The sequence below is a fragment of the Amblyomma mixtum genome, chromosome 4 (assembly GCF_055824585.1).
Source record: "Amblyomma mixtum isolate Tamu chromosome 4, ASM5582458v1, whole genome shotgun sequence".
NCBI classification, from domain to species: Eukaryota; Metazoa; Arthropoda; class Arachnida; order Ixodida; family Ixodidae; genus Amblyomma; species Amblyomma mixtum.
The window spans coordinates 45,166,292-45,183,762 of NC_143015.1; the positions used below are offsets into that span (position 1 = coordinate 45,166,292).

The following is a 17,471-nucleotide window of genomic DNA, read 5'->3' on the forward strand; positions in this document are numbered from 1 at the left end:
CATATGTTGACGCTCTTTTGGGACTGTCATCCTAGAGGACTGCACTTCACAAGGGTCCACTGTCCCTAGTGCATCATACTCTTACCTCCAAAAACTGTCTTCGGCCTTCCATCAAATGAAAACGCCGTGGATTGCTGTTTGCAGGTTCACTCTTGCAACATGAAAAAGTACGGCCTCATATCGCCCATGCAACGTTTGCTACAATCACAGACCTGACCTGAATTTTGAGTGTACTCTGCATCCACCATACTCCCCAGACCTTGCACTAAACGACTTTCATATGTTTTAACCACTCAAAAAAGCACTGGGTGGCAAGAAGTTCCATTCTGATGAAGAGGTACACCACGCGGTGGATTAGGGGTTGCGCCCACTATGCGAACAATTTTCTTCCTACGGGAATTAAGGCACTTTGCAAGCGCTGGAAAGTTGCATTCAGCGTGAGTATGATTTTGTCGAAAAGTAACAGAGCTTTATTCCGCGTGTGCCCAACAAATAATGCAAAAATATATTTTAGGTTTTCGTTAGACTGACCTACTTAGTGCTTATAACGGACTTAACCACCTATCTCACTATGAAGGGCGTTTTGGCCGAGAAAAATGCTCTCCTTGAAATACAGTTTAACCTCGTTATAAAAAAGCTGCAGGGACCTGGTGATTACTTCGTTATGGCTGTAGCTTCGTTATAGCCCATGTTTATCGAGCTTCCAAGACCAATCGTTTTTCTTTTGTTATATTCATTATTATAAACTGTTTCGTTATAATCAGGTTCGACGGCTTGTGAATGCGTATGACAACACACACAGTGACAAAGGACTTCTGGCAGCTACTGACTTATTTTCTCCTGTACTTACGTCGCTCAGTGGTTGGTTTTCTGCGCTGCGCACAACACAACTGCTTGCTGCACTGTAACATTGGTACTGCGGTGATGTTGATACACATACAACTTTAGGCACCGCATAACAAGCAGCTACATTCAATCGCCAATCTTATTTCAGTGCGCGTTGCTTGCTGCTCTTGAAAGCCTAAACGTGGATGGCGCCCTCGCATTGATCCACAACATCTACTTTGCCGTCGTTCATGGAAGGTTCCGCGCCGGTGAGTGCTGTTACAGTCGCACCGCTCCCGCAGCAATCCTTTAAGTGTGATTTGCGATGCTTTGTGCCCGTGTTATATGTTCGTCGCAAATTATTGCAGTGCAAAGTTGTGTGAAAACAATTAAAAACTTGTATATCGCTGCTTCTCGCTTTTTCCCCTCTTGAGTGCCGTCTTGCCAATTACTTAAACAAGATGCTCTTGAGGCTCCAAATCTCACAGCTTCCTTCCCCTTTACCAGCGATATAACAGAACCATTACAGCTAGGAAATTTTTAGATAGCTTTTTCAGACATACATTCTGATTTCATGGCAGCAGCAGGTTCTGTACGGATCCACAATTTAATAGATTAGTATTCACTAGCCCCGTCGCAATTCGAGAGGCAGCATAAACTGGTACGTAATCATAAACTGGTACTTAAAAAAGAACGGTTGAAATGAGTTCAGTGAAACTTGTCCAGAAATTGACTGCCTTTACATGCTTGCGCATAAACGCAGGCATTTCCTCAGTTGCAGATTTCATTGATTTCTACTTGCACGCAAGCAACAACAGCGCTGCCTTGGGTGTACAAATCTGCGAGGAAAAAATAACGTTCGCTCTGCCTAGTAACTGGAGCAAGGTGCGTCATTCAAAAGAAAAGCTATTCTCTTTCTGCACAAACTGTCCTTGGTGTCTTGTCCCATGCCTTCCTGGAATTGCTCCTTTGTGTATAGAACAAAAATATGCAAGCTAAACTATGAACTTTCGCTTTTTCCTGCAGTTTTTTTGCAGTCGTTCTGAGTTTCAGTGGGTAGAAGTCGGCGTGCAGAAGAAACGCATGGTCACTGGCTCATTCTGAGTGGACGCCTGAACAAGGTAGTTGGAGAACATATGAGGGCAGTTAGAGAAGAGCAAAGAAAGATAGGTCAAGGTAAACACCAGGCTCGGTATGAGGGTGTGCTTGGGTGGCCCCAGCCTAAACTGTATCGAAACAACAAGGGCCTATGTGTAAGAGATCATGTGGCGTGTTCACCACTCAAATGGGGCCTTAAAGACCACGTATTTGGCGCTTAACGAGTGGTTAACTAGCCCTAGTGTAGCAGCCACTGATACTTGAGTATACGACACTCGCTATGAGTCTGGTTTGGGAGCGAATCTAGGCTACTATATCTGAGACAGATCTTATACTGGCGCTCGCTGTACTCTGGGCTCATGAGGTGATAACGCTTGTATATTGTCCAAAAAATATCATTACCTAAGCTTGCAGCTTTTCTGTTAAGATGGATTGTGAAGACGACTTCAACTGCTTCAACTCCGGAGTCTAAGGACGTATTAACCACGTAAAGTGCTTTTTGCCTTTGAAAATTGTGCTCTGATTTGTCCCCCCTATGTAATGCCCCCAGTGGGCCCTTAGGGTTTTTGAATAAATAAATAAAATAAATAAGAGTAGTTTTGTCAGCTACAGCTGCCGTCCCCATAAGATGCTGATCGCAGACAGGCTTGGAATTTTTCCTAATGCCTAGTATGCACGGAACAACTGCTTAGCACTTGTATGATGCTTGTCTGATAAGGGCTTGATAAAGACATTTTCAAAAAATATCCTCTTTTCTTTTTTACATGAAAAGCTCCGAGACATTAAAAAGGAGGAGGGGGGTTGCGTATGCAGTAGACGAAGGAGGCTGCTAAACACTAGAAATGTATAGTGCTGAAAAAGTCTGCCCTGCACTGCAAACAACACATTCAATTATTATTTGCAAGGGGAAATATTAACAACAAGGATAATAGTGTACATCGCGAGTTGTGATATCCGAATCGGTAAGAGCATAAAGCTGCAATTGAAAAATTACGCTGGCAAAAAGCCAAATAGTTAAATGCGCTTAATAAAAAAAAGTAAATCGAGATCAATTAGCTTCCCAGGCAAACATACTGAAGAAAAGGACAGTGTGCCATAGAAATAAGCAATGACTATAGGTATAATTGCTTAATTAATTATGTCTAAAACTCAGTAATGTGCAATTTCTTCCTGAGCGCGAAATCTAGCAGAGGCGCTTTGGGGCCGAAGCTGCGAACAGCTTTTTTTTTTTTTTTACAGTACATGGTTTATGGGGTATATACATCAGGAGGCCTAAAAGTCGAGACTGCAAATAGGGCCTCCTATGGCTACATGAACAGAATACATAAACCGACGCATGCACAACAATTCGAGGTAAAAAAAAAAAGGAAGGCAAATAAAGCGACAAAAAAGAAAGAAGTGTATAGCAAATGAATGTTACATAGTGATTGCAAACACAAAAACGTTATTAAACATCTAAGGATTCAAACAAGTGGTTTTTTAACATTTTTTTGAATTTGTACAATGACATTGGGGTTTTCAGTGAAGGGAGCAAATTACTCCAAGTGGAGATGGCAAAGAACGATGTAGTTTGCTTTCCATAATTAGTCCGTACTTTTGGCAACAATAAATTGTTCGACAAAGCAAAACGCGTGATGTTATTATTTGTAATTATATTTTCAGGGACAAAATTAACACATATGTACTTATTGATGACTTTGAAAAGAAAAACCAGGACCTGAAATTTGTGAAGATGTTCAAGGGGCAGGACATTTATTTATTTATTTATTATCAATACCTCAAATGCCCCAGGAATGGGGTATTACATGAGGGATGGGCTGAATGTGTCACTAATGGAAGATTGGATGGCAGCCTTGAAGTGCAGTGGATCGGAGTGGTGCACGGAGTCGAATGGCAGGCCGTTCCAGTCTCGAGCAGTTTGCACGAAGAATGAGCGAAGATGAGCTGTAGTCTGTGCTGGGGGAGGGTAGACTGTTTTGGGATGGTTGGTACGGCTTGATAAGCGATGAGCTGGCAGGATAGCTGAAACATCAAGTTGGCTGTGATAAAATTTATGAAAGAGGCAGAGCCGAAAGATGCAACGTCTGGACTCGAGATTAGTAAGATTAGCCTCAGATTTAAGTGCAGTGACGCTGGTGTGATACGAGTAGTCCGAAAAAATAAATCTAGCTGCGCGATTCTGAACTGATTCGAGGGTGTTTGAAAGGTTAGATTGATGAGGGTCCCAGACTGAGCATGCGTACTCTAACTTCGGCCGGACAAATGTGAGGTATGTTAATGTTTTAATTGAAGCAGAAGCGAGTCGCAAGTTCCTACGGAGGAAGCCAAGAGTGCGATTGGCTTCGTTTGTTATGTTTGTTATGTGCGCTGACCAATTAAGTTTGTTAGAAAATGTGATGCCGAGATATTTATACGATTGAACAGATGCTATTTCAGATGCACTTATTTCATACTTGAACGGTTGATAGTTTTGGCGCCGATAGAAAGAAAGCAATGACGTTTTATTAGTGTTTAAGGACATTAACCAAGTGTTGCACCAGGCTTCAACACGTTTAAGGTCGTCTTGAAGTAAGCGAGAGTCAGAGGTGTTATGGATGGGGCGGTAGATTACACAGTCGTCTGCAAATAGGCGGATATGAGAAGTGATATTATTAGGCAGGTCGTTAATATAGATTAGAAAAAGCAAAGGCCCAAGCACAGTGCCTTGGGGGACACCGGAAAGGACCGGGGAGCAAGATGACGAAAGTTTATTAGCATACACAAATTGTTTCCGGTTAGTGAGAAAATTGCGTATCCAATCTAATACAAGAGGGTTAATGTGTAAGCTTGAAAGTTTAAGTAGAAGTCTTTGATGGGGAACCTTATCGAATGCCTTTTCAAAATCCAAAAAGAGAGCGTCCACCGGAATGTTTAAATCGAGATTAGAGCTTATGTCGTTAATGAATAAAGCTAGTTGAGTATCACATGATAGCCCTTTGCGAAACCCATGCTGATTAGGATGAAAAAAAGTGACAGATATCAGGAATTTTACTATGTGAGAGTAAAGCACATGCTCCATTAGTTTCGAACAAACGCTAGTTAGTGAAATGGGACGATAACTAGAACATAAAGATGGAGGACCTTTTTTCGGGACTGGAACAACCTTGCCTACTTTCCAGTCTTCCGGCACCACTCCTGATGACAATGATTGCTGGAAAATATGGCATAAAATCACACTGACTGTTTTTCGTATGTTTTAGTACCTTGGTGTTAATGCCATCGACACCTGCAGAAGATGAAAGCCTTAATGAGTCAATGATTTTCACAATACCGGGAGGATTAAAAGTGATCTCAGGCATAACAGTGTGATCGTAATGGGGAAAATCTGGTAAATTGTTAGCAGGTTCTTGCGTGAAAACAGAAGTGAATGCACGGTTTAGTTCTTCGGCTGTTTGACTTGCAGGAATCGGGCGATTGCAGTGATCGTGTAATTGTAATGGTTGCGAGCGTTTAGGGTTTATAGTACTCCAAAATTTTTTAGGGTCATTTTTTAACATGGTTGGCAAAACTGATGAATAGAAAATACGCTTTGTTTTGTTAGCAAGTGACTCAAACTCCTTTTCCGCAGTGTAATACTTTTTCCATGAGCATTCGTTGTTAGTTCGTTTAGCAGAGCGAAAGAGTCTTTTCTTTTTGTTGTTGAGACGTTTCAGCGTGCGGTTGAACCATGGCGATGATTGTTTATCGGTTACAGTGATAGTGGGTATGTACGTCTTTATCAGCTCATGCATTTTATCCTTGAAAAGTAACCAGTTAGTCTCAGCGGAACGTTTAGAAAAGTCCTCAAGAAGGCAGACGGAAAATTCCTCAAGTGCAGTATTGATTGCGGAATAGTTTCCTTTATCATATAATGTTATTGTTTTCATTATTGTTGGTGTACCCGGTAGATGGCAATGAAACGAACCGTGCACGATGGAATGGTCACTAAGACCTGGTAAATATGTGAGCGAAGAGAGCTTATCGGAGTCAGAGGTAAGGATCAGATCGAGTGTATTCGACGAATTGCTGCTATGACGTGTTGGTTGGGCGACTACTTGCGTTAGTCCAAAGGTTAGACACGTGTTTACGAAGTCACTTTCAATGTTATTCTTTGATAGTGTTTTGGCGAGATTAGACCAGGTAATAGCAGGAAAGTTAAAGTCTCCGAACAGCAGAATAGGTGACTGACGGTGCGTTGCAGTTACGCATTGAAGAACTGTGTGGAATTCGGCGACAAAAGAAGCGTTGGCGTCGGGGGGGCGATAACAGGCGCCGATTATTATAGGCGGGTAAGAGGCATTGGAAATAACAAATATAATTTCTAGGGGCGATGATATTTTTAATTCGATGCATTGGAGATTTCGGTGGGCTGCTATCAGTACGCCACCCCCACGCTTGTCGATTCGATCCCGCCGGAAAATATTTAAGTCGGAAGAAAGCGAGAGAATTTCAGAGTCGGTGATTGATGACGTGAGCCATGTCTCGGTAAGAACAACAAGGTTAGACTCTGTTGTGTGAATTATATTCCTGAGAGGATCAAGTTTAGGCAAAAGGCTTCTGATATTAGTATATATAAAGGATAAGTAAGAACGGCTAGGTTTCAGACAAGTGTTTCCTACGTGTGTAAAGGGTGGGGGACAACCATCTGATTACTGCGGTAAAAAGTGTAAGTTTTCTTTCCGATGGTTAGTTTGTCATGTCTGAGTTTGAATTTAGTTTCTTCCTGTGCCTTCGCGAATTCCACAAGGCGCTTTCTGGCGGCAAGAGTACTTGGGCAGTAGTCTTCAGAAATACTGTAACTTGTGCCTTTGAGTTTTTTGGCACATGAAATAACCTTTTCTTTAACCTTAAAATGCGCAAATTTAACAATTATTGGTCGGTTTCGGTCCGCCCCAAACTTTCCCAGCCTGTGAGCTCTTTCGATATCTAGGGGAGCAAGAGTGGTGTCTAACTGCTCGCTGCAGTGTTGGATAATAAGGGCCTCTGACTGCGCCCACGTTTCCCGTTCATCATCTTTATGGCCAAAAAAAAACCAGGTTTGATCTGCGCGACCTGTCGTCCGAATCATCAAGTCTGCTTTTAATAGCAGCAATCTGCTCAGAGTTCTGTTCGGAGAGCGCCTGTACTTCGTTCACTTGTTTCTTTACAGCTGTTATTGATGAACAGTCGGCTTCAATTTTTGCCAGTCGGTTTTTAATTTCATCAAATGCACATGTAGTGAATGGAACAAAGGTGCAGACGGCTGGGTAAAAGAAGAGGAAGTGATGATTCTAAGTGCTTGTTTTTGCATAGAAATGAGTATAGAAAGATGAATTCTGTATGTGCTACCCCATGAAGTGATACAGTAATTAATATGGGAGTGTATGAATGCGTAATAGATTGAAAGCAACGTATCTAAGCTAAAGAACGGCCTTGTTCTGATGGGAGCCCTTATTCCGAAACGAATTTTATTAACAACGGAGGCAACATGATGATTAAACTTCAGGTTCGAGTCAACTATCACACCTAGAAATGTAGCAGAATGTGTTTGCGGTATTGAAACATTGTTGATAGTTATTGATAATTGTGAAGTAATTTTTCTTTGAGGGGCGTGAAATACCACAAAACTGGTTTTAGACGGATTAATTTTAATACAGTTAGCGTGACTCCAGTTCTCTAAAGATAGCAGCAACGAGTCAAGATTTGTAGTTAATTCAGAAGACGTGTTACCAGTTGCCATGATGGTTGTGTCGTCAGCGTACAAGAGACATTGGGTTGTATTTAAGTAAGTCTGAAGGTCATTAATATAGGTTAGAAAAAGGAGGGGACCTAGAATTGAACCTTGGGGCACTCCTTTATTAATTAGTCTAGGAGATGACAATATACCTTCAATGCACACGCTCTGGTACCTGTCGGATAAATAACTTTTGATCAGGGTCAACGCCGGGCCTTTAATACCATAGCTTTAGAGTTTAGAAAAAAGAATGCAGTGATTAATATTATCGAAGGCTTTGGTATAGTCTATGAAGACAGCGCCGGCTATCATACCGCTGTCAAGTTGTGTTTTGATCCAGTCAGAAAAATATAATAGGGCACTTTCCGTTGAATGACCACGTCTAAAACCGAATTGAAAAGGAGACAAGATATTAAATTTGGCGTAATAGGAATGTATTTGTATTTCTAGTAGCTTTTCTACAACCTTGCTTAAGAAGGGAAGTATAGAAATAGGGCGGTAATTCTGCATTTGTGATCGGTCGCCTTTCTTAAATATTGGAACTATCTTAGCCCGTTTTAATTGAGAAGGGAAAACTCCTGTTTCAAAGATGACATTGATAACGTGACAGAGAGGCTCGCAAATTAGGTGCTTGACACTTTTAATATGGGAAGAATGTATATTGTCTAATCCAGCACCTGTGTTATTTAGGTTGCTTATTACACCTAAAACTTCCTGAGGCGTGCATGCTCTCAGAAAGAAGGACTGTGGCTGACGTGATAGAACAGGAACTTCAACGCTTTGAACTGTTTCAGAGGATGAAAAATATTCACAAAACGCATTGGCTATTGGTAAGGGGTCGCGCAGAGCTGAATCATCTTTCTCGATAGTCTTAATAGATTGTTGACTAGGTCTCGTGTTTATGAATTGATTAATCAGTGTTTATGAATTGGTTAATCAGCTTTGCGCTGCCTCTGCAGGAGTAAAAGATAGAGCACGTGCATACAAACACAGGCGAGCAAAAAGGTTCGCACAATTGACCGTTCACCAGTGTGACGCATTAACAACACGCGGCGCTGCAGTTCAGTGTCACTCAGATAACGAGAGTGCCACGCCATTGCCACTCTTCAATCAAAAAGGAGTTCAGCAGACAGTCATCGCCTGGGAAGAGTTCTTTTTTTCTATTTTTCTCTAAATAAAGGCTTATGACTTGTTTGCAGTAAAACAGTAACAAAGCAGTAAATTAAAAACAAAGCATCTCTGCTCACAATGACATCGCTCAAAAGAAAGGCCATATCGAAAGTAACGGACGGCCGGTCAACTCGAGAGTCAGCACAGTGATACTCGCGGTTGGGAAGTGCAGCGCCTGAGAAATCTTTCGACATGCAACCACCGCTTGGTGAACATGAGAACGACCTTCCACTGTCACTGTGAACGTGTTCGCCAATCGCAGTGCTGGACGGTGCGATTCCGCGCTTACAGTCACGTGCCACTTGGCTAACCTTTTTTATTCTTCACTGTACATCCAGTTGTTTAGCTGCAGCGGCAATCCAGCTGGGTCACGCTCTTTTTCAAGGCACACGCTCGGTGACAAGGAAGAGCGCTTATAAATTTCTTTGTTGCCCTTTTGAGCGCATTCCTAAATTCCCTTACAGCTGAAGATTGAGGCGGCTTCGTCGTTTGTTAGCATTTAAAGGGTTGTGGATCGTTCCATGGCAACATTCCAGACATAGCGTTCGATGATCTCTGGTTTCTTTAATGAAATTTTCATAGCCTTATTACGAGAGAGGCTCTGCGAGTTTCTTTTTAGCGGAAAAATCATTCTTCCCGTGGGTGCCATCATTAGTTCCCAAGCAGTAGCAAGCCTGTCTAAAAAGACAATGTGTAAAAAGAAAATATTTCACGCATCCTTGAGTTGTTTTTTGCGATTGACATGCGTTATGCTATAACGCGTAATTATTTGAAAAAAAAAAACTCAAAAAATGGTACAAAACAGTGCCATCTCGTAATTTTCTAAGGTTTTATGTTCTAAATGTAGTCATACAGTGGTTCTTCAGGAGGCAAAGAAGTCGATAAAATGCTTCAGGGATCAGCAGCTTAAGCCGCGACAGGAAAAAAAAAATCGAAACTTGAGAAAAGTTCATTTTTGCGGTACATTCAGCCATCAATTGCTTAGTGAGGTGATTACAGTAAAAATATTTAAGATAATGTGTTCATTACCATTTATTTCAGAAAGTTTAAACAAGACAGTTTTTCTTTGAAGGGAGTATAATTTCCCGCGTTGAGGACCGCGGCCTGCCTCGGCGTTCGTGGCTCCTCTTCACCGCAATGAACGTTGTAGCCGGCTGCAAACATGCGCGTAAGCAGCGCTGAACTGCCCGAATACGACGGCGCGCTGAGCTTGGACGATGTATGTTTCGGCAATGCAAATATCTACTCAAGGGCATGGTTACAAAAAATAAATATCAAGCAGCCGCGCAGCCCAGAGCACGAGGACATTCCGCTTGATAGCTGGAGATGCGGACCAAAGACAACTGCCGCCAGGTTGCTCATCCCCCAGAAGCAAGAGATGCTATCAAATGCAGGTGCCGCTTTCAATTCTAGCTCGACTGGGAGAACGGCTTATGTTCCACCACGTAAACAGTGCGTAGCTGCCCTTCTGTCAGGAAGCGCTCCGTGGGGTCTTCAAAAAGAGACTGAAAATGCTTCCAGAGATTGTGCCTTATTGAGTGAGTGCAAGGGAGTCTGGTTTACCGAGATTTCCGCAGTGCCCATGGCAAGAACGCGGCAAAGTGAAGGAGCTGGTCCTCCTACCTCTCCATCTTCTGTGAAAAAAAGGCGCTTGGCAATAAGAGCCATTTTTAAAAGGCTATACCATTGACCCTCTATGAGCTATTCAGGTGGACGTAAAAAACAATCCAAGGTGCTGTAATCCCGTAGCTGCCGAGGGAAATTATTCGAGAAAAAAACTTGGACTCACTGGATAGTTTGAAAGAGCGCTACATTTGAAACGAACACGAGCGTTTCATCACATCAAACCTTCACCTATGTCAAATATGCATGTTGGACTTCCGTCAAGCTCAACGACCCAAGAGTTTGAAGTGTCTAAATCTGGATTAACAAGCCAGCCGACCTTTAAGAGCCCCACCTATAAGGAGCACCAACTTAAAGCACAATACACCTGTGCTTATGTGATCGTTAGTAGGTGGCTCCAGCGTTCACTGCACGGAAGAGCAAGCAGGAAGGAGCAACTCCAGAGTAGGACGTGGGTGCTCAATTTCAATATTGTTTTCTGAATTAAAACAGAAGCTTTCCTATTGAACTTCCTGAAATTGTGGACATTGAATGGTAATGTGTAAACGTAGCACCTTTGTTATTTTTATTAGGAACACCTCACTAACCACGAGATGGCCGAATATGCAGCAGAAAGCAAGTTTTCTTAGCCGTAAATTTTGTTTCCCACGTTTTCTGATGTCTGCAGCATTTTTAACGGCTTTTTTTCCTTCCGGATAGCCTCACAAACAACGTGCAATGAATGAAAAGACTGTGGAGATAAAACATGAAATAAACTTCAAAAATCTCATCTCTTTAAATAAAAACAAGTTTATTCCAGTCATTGCGCATGAAAGCGCTATGTATTTTGTTCATCAAAATTTTCAACCCAACAATAAAATTCTTTAATCTTCTTCTACGTTTACACAACTGACATGGCGGCCATGGCACGAAAAAAAAATATTTTCGCGAAGAACGAGCTGGGGCGATGCTTTTTTTAGCAACGCAGTAAACCTTGATTTTTTTGAAGAAATCAGAGAAAGTCGAACATGAAGACGGGGTTTACTAATCTGGATTTCCCTTTTTTGAGTAGCAAGGTACACAGCTTTTTATTTCTTCGGACATGCTTTTGTTCTAAGTTTATTGGCATGGATAACAATCTTGCTTCACAGAAGGGCATTTCAACGCACTCTGAGCTTTTGACAGCGTATATTATTTTTAAGTTTTTGTTTCCTTGCATTTCATGCAAATGAGCTGCTTCTTTTATGTACTATTCACGCATAGTCTGATGGAACGACCGCGAATTCGCCTGTAATCTTTCATATCTGCTGAGAAAACTGCATTTCATATTTGCGTACAAGCCATATGTTGTCTCCGGACTTTGCTCTTATACAACAAGCCAATTACAATGTCTCTCCCACAATATCTTTTTTCCTCCAGTGCATTCACGATATCTTGTCTCAGTGTGACACAGGAATGCAAGTAGATGTGAGTAGAGTTCTTGCTGTCTTTAGTAAAGCTAAAAATGTGGAACATATGAAATAATTCAAAAATATTGGGAAAAGCCAGTCAAACCGAAACGTTGCACTGCCCAATTTGTGTGACCCTTAAAAGAAACGAAAGGCGCTTTATCCTGCCATTTAAGGCATCAAATATTTCTAATATTGAAGATAAAATCGTGAAGAGCACCAACTCAACTTCATTTGTTTGCATAATTTCTCAGAGTTCATAAACATTTCTGCAATTCATTTGTGATGTCTTACTAAGACTAACTTAAGCACAGTGTGACGAATTCTAAAAATGTGTGATATCGATTTCATGGAGGGTATACAACCAGCGTTTAGAAGAAGCTGTCAGCTAAGCACTGTTCCTGTCCGAAGAAGCTTTGTGAACTACAGCATTCAAAGTTCTGGTGCCGCATCGCACAAGGACTGGAGGTCAAAAAACGCACAACATTGGCTAATGCAAGGGAATCTCAAAGGTTTCCAGCGACAATCAAATGTCACGAGAGCTCACTATAAAATATTGCACTTGTGTGTTCTAGGTCGCTACTGTTCGCACCTTACTTCAGCTTGAGCAGGTAAGTGCACACAGTCGCGGTTCAAACAGTATAAATCAGTGACCAGAACGAGTATAGATGCTCATAAGCACAAGTTATCATCGGACAACATTTTCTAAAGAAGCATAAACAGCAACAGAAAAAAAATCGACACGTAATATTTGGCTGTTAAACTTCAGACTTATCTTTCTAAACACTTGTACATTCAAAATCATTGTCGCGGCCGGAACGAAAAGAAAAGAATAGCCTTCTTGCTAGCTCCAGTTGTAGGCCGCTAGTTCTGTCATGCTATGTTGCCCGCGGTCTTTCTCGTCATTCTTGTGCATTGAGCATACGTGTAGCGCCCTTGGAGTTAAAACATGAATGCTTCATTTCCTCTGGAGCGTATAACGCGCCAAGGCAAGAGAATAATTAAGCAGACATGACAAGCTATGGTTACTCCACCTCTTCTTATCACGCGACGCTATGTCTCAAGATTGTAAATAAACCAGCTGAATTACCTTTTGGTGTGTTTTTTTTTAACATCTGGATGTTTTCTCATGCAGTGGGCTCCCACGATACAAAAGCAGATTTTAATGACAGTACGATGGATATAGCCAATTTATTCAGTGCCAGAGAATTTGCAAAAAAATTTTCTCGAAAACACACTCCTCTCGAACACCGTTTATAAGGACGGAATGTCTACTAAGATGCCGTTACGTTATAGTCTCAGAGCCATTCTGCCTATTGTTGCCCTCCGCAGCAACTCTCTCTTAGGCAACAATGATGGTGAGCTATTTAAGTTCGATGAGACGTTTATAAAAAAATTCGAGCCAAAGAATGCTGTTAAAGATGGCACTTTTAGACCAAAAGTTTATTACAGAATATCACAATTCTACTTCCTGGCACCACAGGTGCAGCTAGGTGAGGTCAACTTATTTTTGTGAAAAATTTTAGGCATTCGCCAAAGCGGTATCATTAGCAGAAATTTTAAGTGCAATGGTTTCTACTGGTTGATTTTGTACTTGTATAAAGCAGTGGTGCTGAATATACTGAAAAATGTTTTCAGACAATGTTGAATAATCACATTACTTCGTTACACGATAGCGAGAATTTAGCCGTTCAGGAAGAGCCTTTAGAAAGAACAACAGATTTGAAACGGTGCCTTCAGCGGTCCCGAGGAGGCAATTTTCTACAATAAAGAGAGTTTTGTTTTGTCGCCACAGGACACGACCAAACTTCATAAACCTTACTCTTTAGAAGGCTACACCTTCGGTCTGCATGACATATTGGTTTTACAGTTATGCGTCGTTTCCTCATTAGAGTGAAAACCCCCATCTTACTTAACTTTGTGCACCTTTTAAAGCTGCTGATAACAGACTGATAGGGAATAAGCCAGTTAATAATTTCAAAGAACAGACTTTTTAATGGCTCGCAGCAACGCACCAGATAATGAAATTCCACCTCGAAAATCTCAGTATTGACACTGCAGCCAATCGGTGCCAAGCCATTTTGTTTATTTAGTCACAATACAGCCACTCTTATTACAAGACCATAGCAGGGCAATTGATACAATGCAAACAGAGAAAAAAAGCCCATGTTCTTCAAGGTAGCAGACATGATCTAAATATACAGGTAGGCAAAAGAAACAAATTGACAGTGGAAAAAAGATATAACTAGGCATGTCATCGACAATGGAAGGACCAACGTCATAATGCCCTAAACATGGTATACGTGATGAAATAGTGAAAATCTTTTGTATAGTTAGCAGTGCCTCCATCAGATTTATTTGCAGATTTATTTTGTACTTGTGTAATAACTGGAACAAAAATTTTAGACGAACTTGCTTTGCTGTTCATTGTTACGGGGCAAGGCCCGATGGTGCTGCCAGAAAAAGTCTAAAAATAGTGATCTTGTCTTTGTTTTACATTATTCGTAACGCTTTACGTTAAATAGCCTTTAGCTCTGTTATGTTAGCTCGTAGTTGTGGTATCATAAAACTTGCCTTACGAAGGTAGTGCAGGCCAGGAATTTAGTAGGCCACGGTGTGGATCGTAAGCGCCTCCTGATGAAGAAAAGATTCCCTAAAGCCGCAGATGTGATGTCAGCAGTGTTAGAATCCCACTTCAGGTCAGAATACTCCAATCCATGATACCTTGATGTCTACGATGTCTAACGTTGGTTAATGGTACACGGTTCATAGTGTAGCCAAAGTATCACGGGTTTATCTTATTGGTATGGTCATAAAAAAGTATTTTTGCGTGCTTAGCGTCATTTGCAGTGCAATACACCATTCGGTTATAATTTTTTTGGTCAGCTGTTTAACGAGAGACCGCCTCCGTGGCTCTTTATTCCTCTGCAAAGAATGTAATCGTCTGCAATAGTTTAACACTGCAACTAATGCCATTAGTTATGCCACTGATCAAGATCAGGAATAACAGCGGACCAAGTACTAATCCCTGAGGAACTTCCAGTGCAATGGGAACTGTTTTGAATCGGGCATATTCAAAAACTGCAAGCTGAGAACGACATGACAAAAAATCTGTTAACCAAGGAAGTAATTCCCTCTTCACGGTAACGGCTTTAGTTTTTCTAGTAATTTATTGCGTGATGCGCAGTCGAGTACCTTGAATAAAGCGAAGATTAAAATATCTGTCTGGCTACTGTTGCGAATAGTAAGCGCTACATCGTGCACAACCTCAACGACATAGTTAACAAGTCCACTGGTGAAAGATGTTGTAAATGAAATCACAAATGAAAGCCATATAGCTCTCTAGGGTTAGCCTCAGAGACGCAAGCAAATACATTGCATCTACACTGGAGTTCTCATCACTTTATAACTTGAAGACGAAACGCGTTACGAGATTTCGCTGGTGCTACAGTGAACACGGAAGGCTTGCTGGCTAAAAGTCAGTAATTAAACTACAGAAACTGTGTAGGAGAGTAAATAAATGGTTTGGTTATTAAACAGTGTGCATCTGTCTCTGTATTCAGCCGTGCCGGGCAATTCCCAGCTAAATGGTAGTTCCACTCAACATAAGGCTTTCTCTCCACCACCAACGACGCGCCGGAGCTGAATCACCGGCATGCATTCTAAGTGGAAAGTGATGAATTCTGTTTGTTGAGGTTTGCTGTACATACCTTCATCAACATGAGGGCAACCGTACATGTTCCCCTTGAAATCGCTCTATAGTATACAGCATTACGCGTTTTCAGTAGACAACTAATACATGGATGATTAGGTCAGATATCTAGTTAAAACCGCAGATAGAAAATCCAACCATTGTGTTTGTAAAACACTGCTCTTTTCCAACTATGTAGTGCCTTGTGAAGGACATTTCCAATACACCTCCAGGAAATGCTATTACCCAACTACTTTGCCAGTTTGTAAACAGTGCAAAATTGGTCCCTCTGAAAATTTGGCCTGCAAGAATACTCCTGAAGATGCTACTCAAGGGCACGTGTAAGTTTGTTTTTTTTTGTCGCATGTCTACTTCATCCTAAGTCACAAATTTTAAGCACATCAATGTTTCATTGATAACGTCGTCTTTCTCCTCATGGACCGCCAACGCTACATTCCGCTATTTTCCCAACCTTGTGCTCTCGAATCACCTTCGTCTCTTTAGAGAGGCAAAGTTGAAATTAAATTTTGTGGCAAGACCATGGTTTGATCTGCTCGCGGTACCACATATTTCCGCGAGAGATTGCACTGTCCTGTGATACGATAAACACCAAATTCAGATAACCACTGGAATGCTGTACGTAATATTCGCTGCATCAGCAATGAGTTTTGCTCTATTTTGTTTCCGATGTCAGTTGAGCCTGACTGATTGCTTTTTTTTTTGTTTATTACATAAGTTCATTACCCCTATTCTCCTTTACAAGTGATCACGCCGTGTCACTGCAGCGCTCAAACAAGAAAACTTAGTACTGGGGCACTAATAATTGGTTTGAAAAACACCTGCTCTGCTATCACGGTGGCCACATTTTGATTGGGGCTAAATACCGAAAACGTTTGGCCCGCCGCAGTAGCTCAGTGCTTACGGCGCTTGGCTACTGGCCCGAGAGACGCGAGTTGGATCCCGGCCGCGGCGGCCGAATTTTGATGGAGGCGAAATTCTAGAGGCCCGTGGGCTGTGGGATGTCAGTGCACGTTAAAGAACCCCAGGTGGTCTAAATTATTCCGGAGCCCTTCACTACGGTGTCCCTCATAGCCTGAGTCGTTTTGGGACGTTAACCTCCAATAACCCAACCACCAATACCGTAAAGCTCAGGAGCAGTGCGGTGTCAGTGCACATAAAAAGCCCTAGCTGGTCGAAATTAATCCAATATTGTCCATTAACACGTCTTTTGTAAAGCACTAGGTGCTTCGGGACGTTCAACTCTAGGTAGCTGAAAGTACAATGCACTCAGGGCGAGATGACGCCATCAGTGATCTCCCTCATGGAAGGATTTCGATGCAGCATTTTACTAAACAACGAAATGCAGGGCGCTAAGGTTACTCCGCGCCTGACAATCTTCTCGTAGCCAATTTTGGCGGCGACGAGAAATCATACAAAATCAAAAAAGATCGCACAAAAAACAAGCGGTATCACAAAATGCAAGAATCTATAAATAAGAACAGCGGCAGTCATTCTGATCAAGAATCCACCTAATATTGGACTAATTCGTAGTTATTCCAAACGAGAACTATTTATCTACTTTTTAATTTCAGGGCATAACCAAACGCTTCTAGCACTAGGCAACTACTTAAAGAAAATGTTTTCATGAAATGCCCGTAAGGTTTTTGTGAGCGTACTCTCTGCTTTCCTAATGTCGACTAAAGTTCATATAAGGCGCAAAGCCCATGAAACACTCTTTGTTTTGTTTTTACAGGCATGTGAAGAACGGGAAGACCGATGATTGAAAGTGTCCCTATGACATCAGCATTGGAAAGCCAGACGATGAATGCAGTTCTTCGGAGAGCGCTACTTGTATTCGTGAAATGTCACACTACATTTTTTATAAGATTTCGCGCTTCACACTTGC

At 41.7% G+C, this 17,471-nt stretch overlaps 1 long non-coding RNA gene across 1 annotated transcript; it reads left to right on the plus strand.

The window, feature by feature from the left end:
• Positions 1 to 1,008: 1,008 nt before the first annotated feature.
• Positions 1,009 to 11,895, plus strand: LOC149346394 (uncharacterized). Its single transcript, XR_016292074.1, has 3 exons — positions 1,009 to 1,094; positions 1,589 to 1,710; positions 11,846 to 11,895. It is a non-coding gene; the product is annotated as an uncharacterized LOC149346394 (long non-coding RNA).
• The last annotated feature ends 5,576 nt before the right edge of the window (positions 11,896 to 17,471 follow it).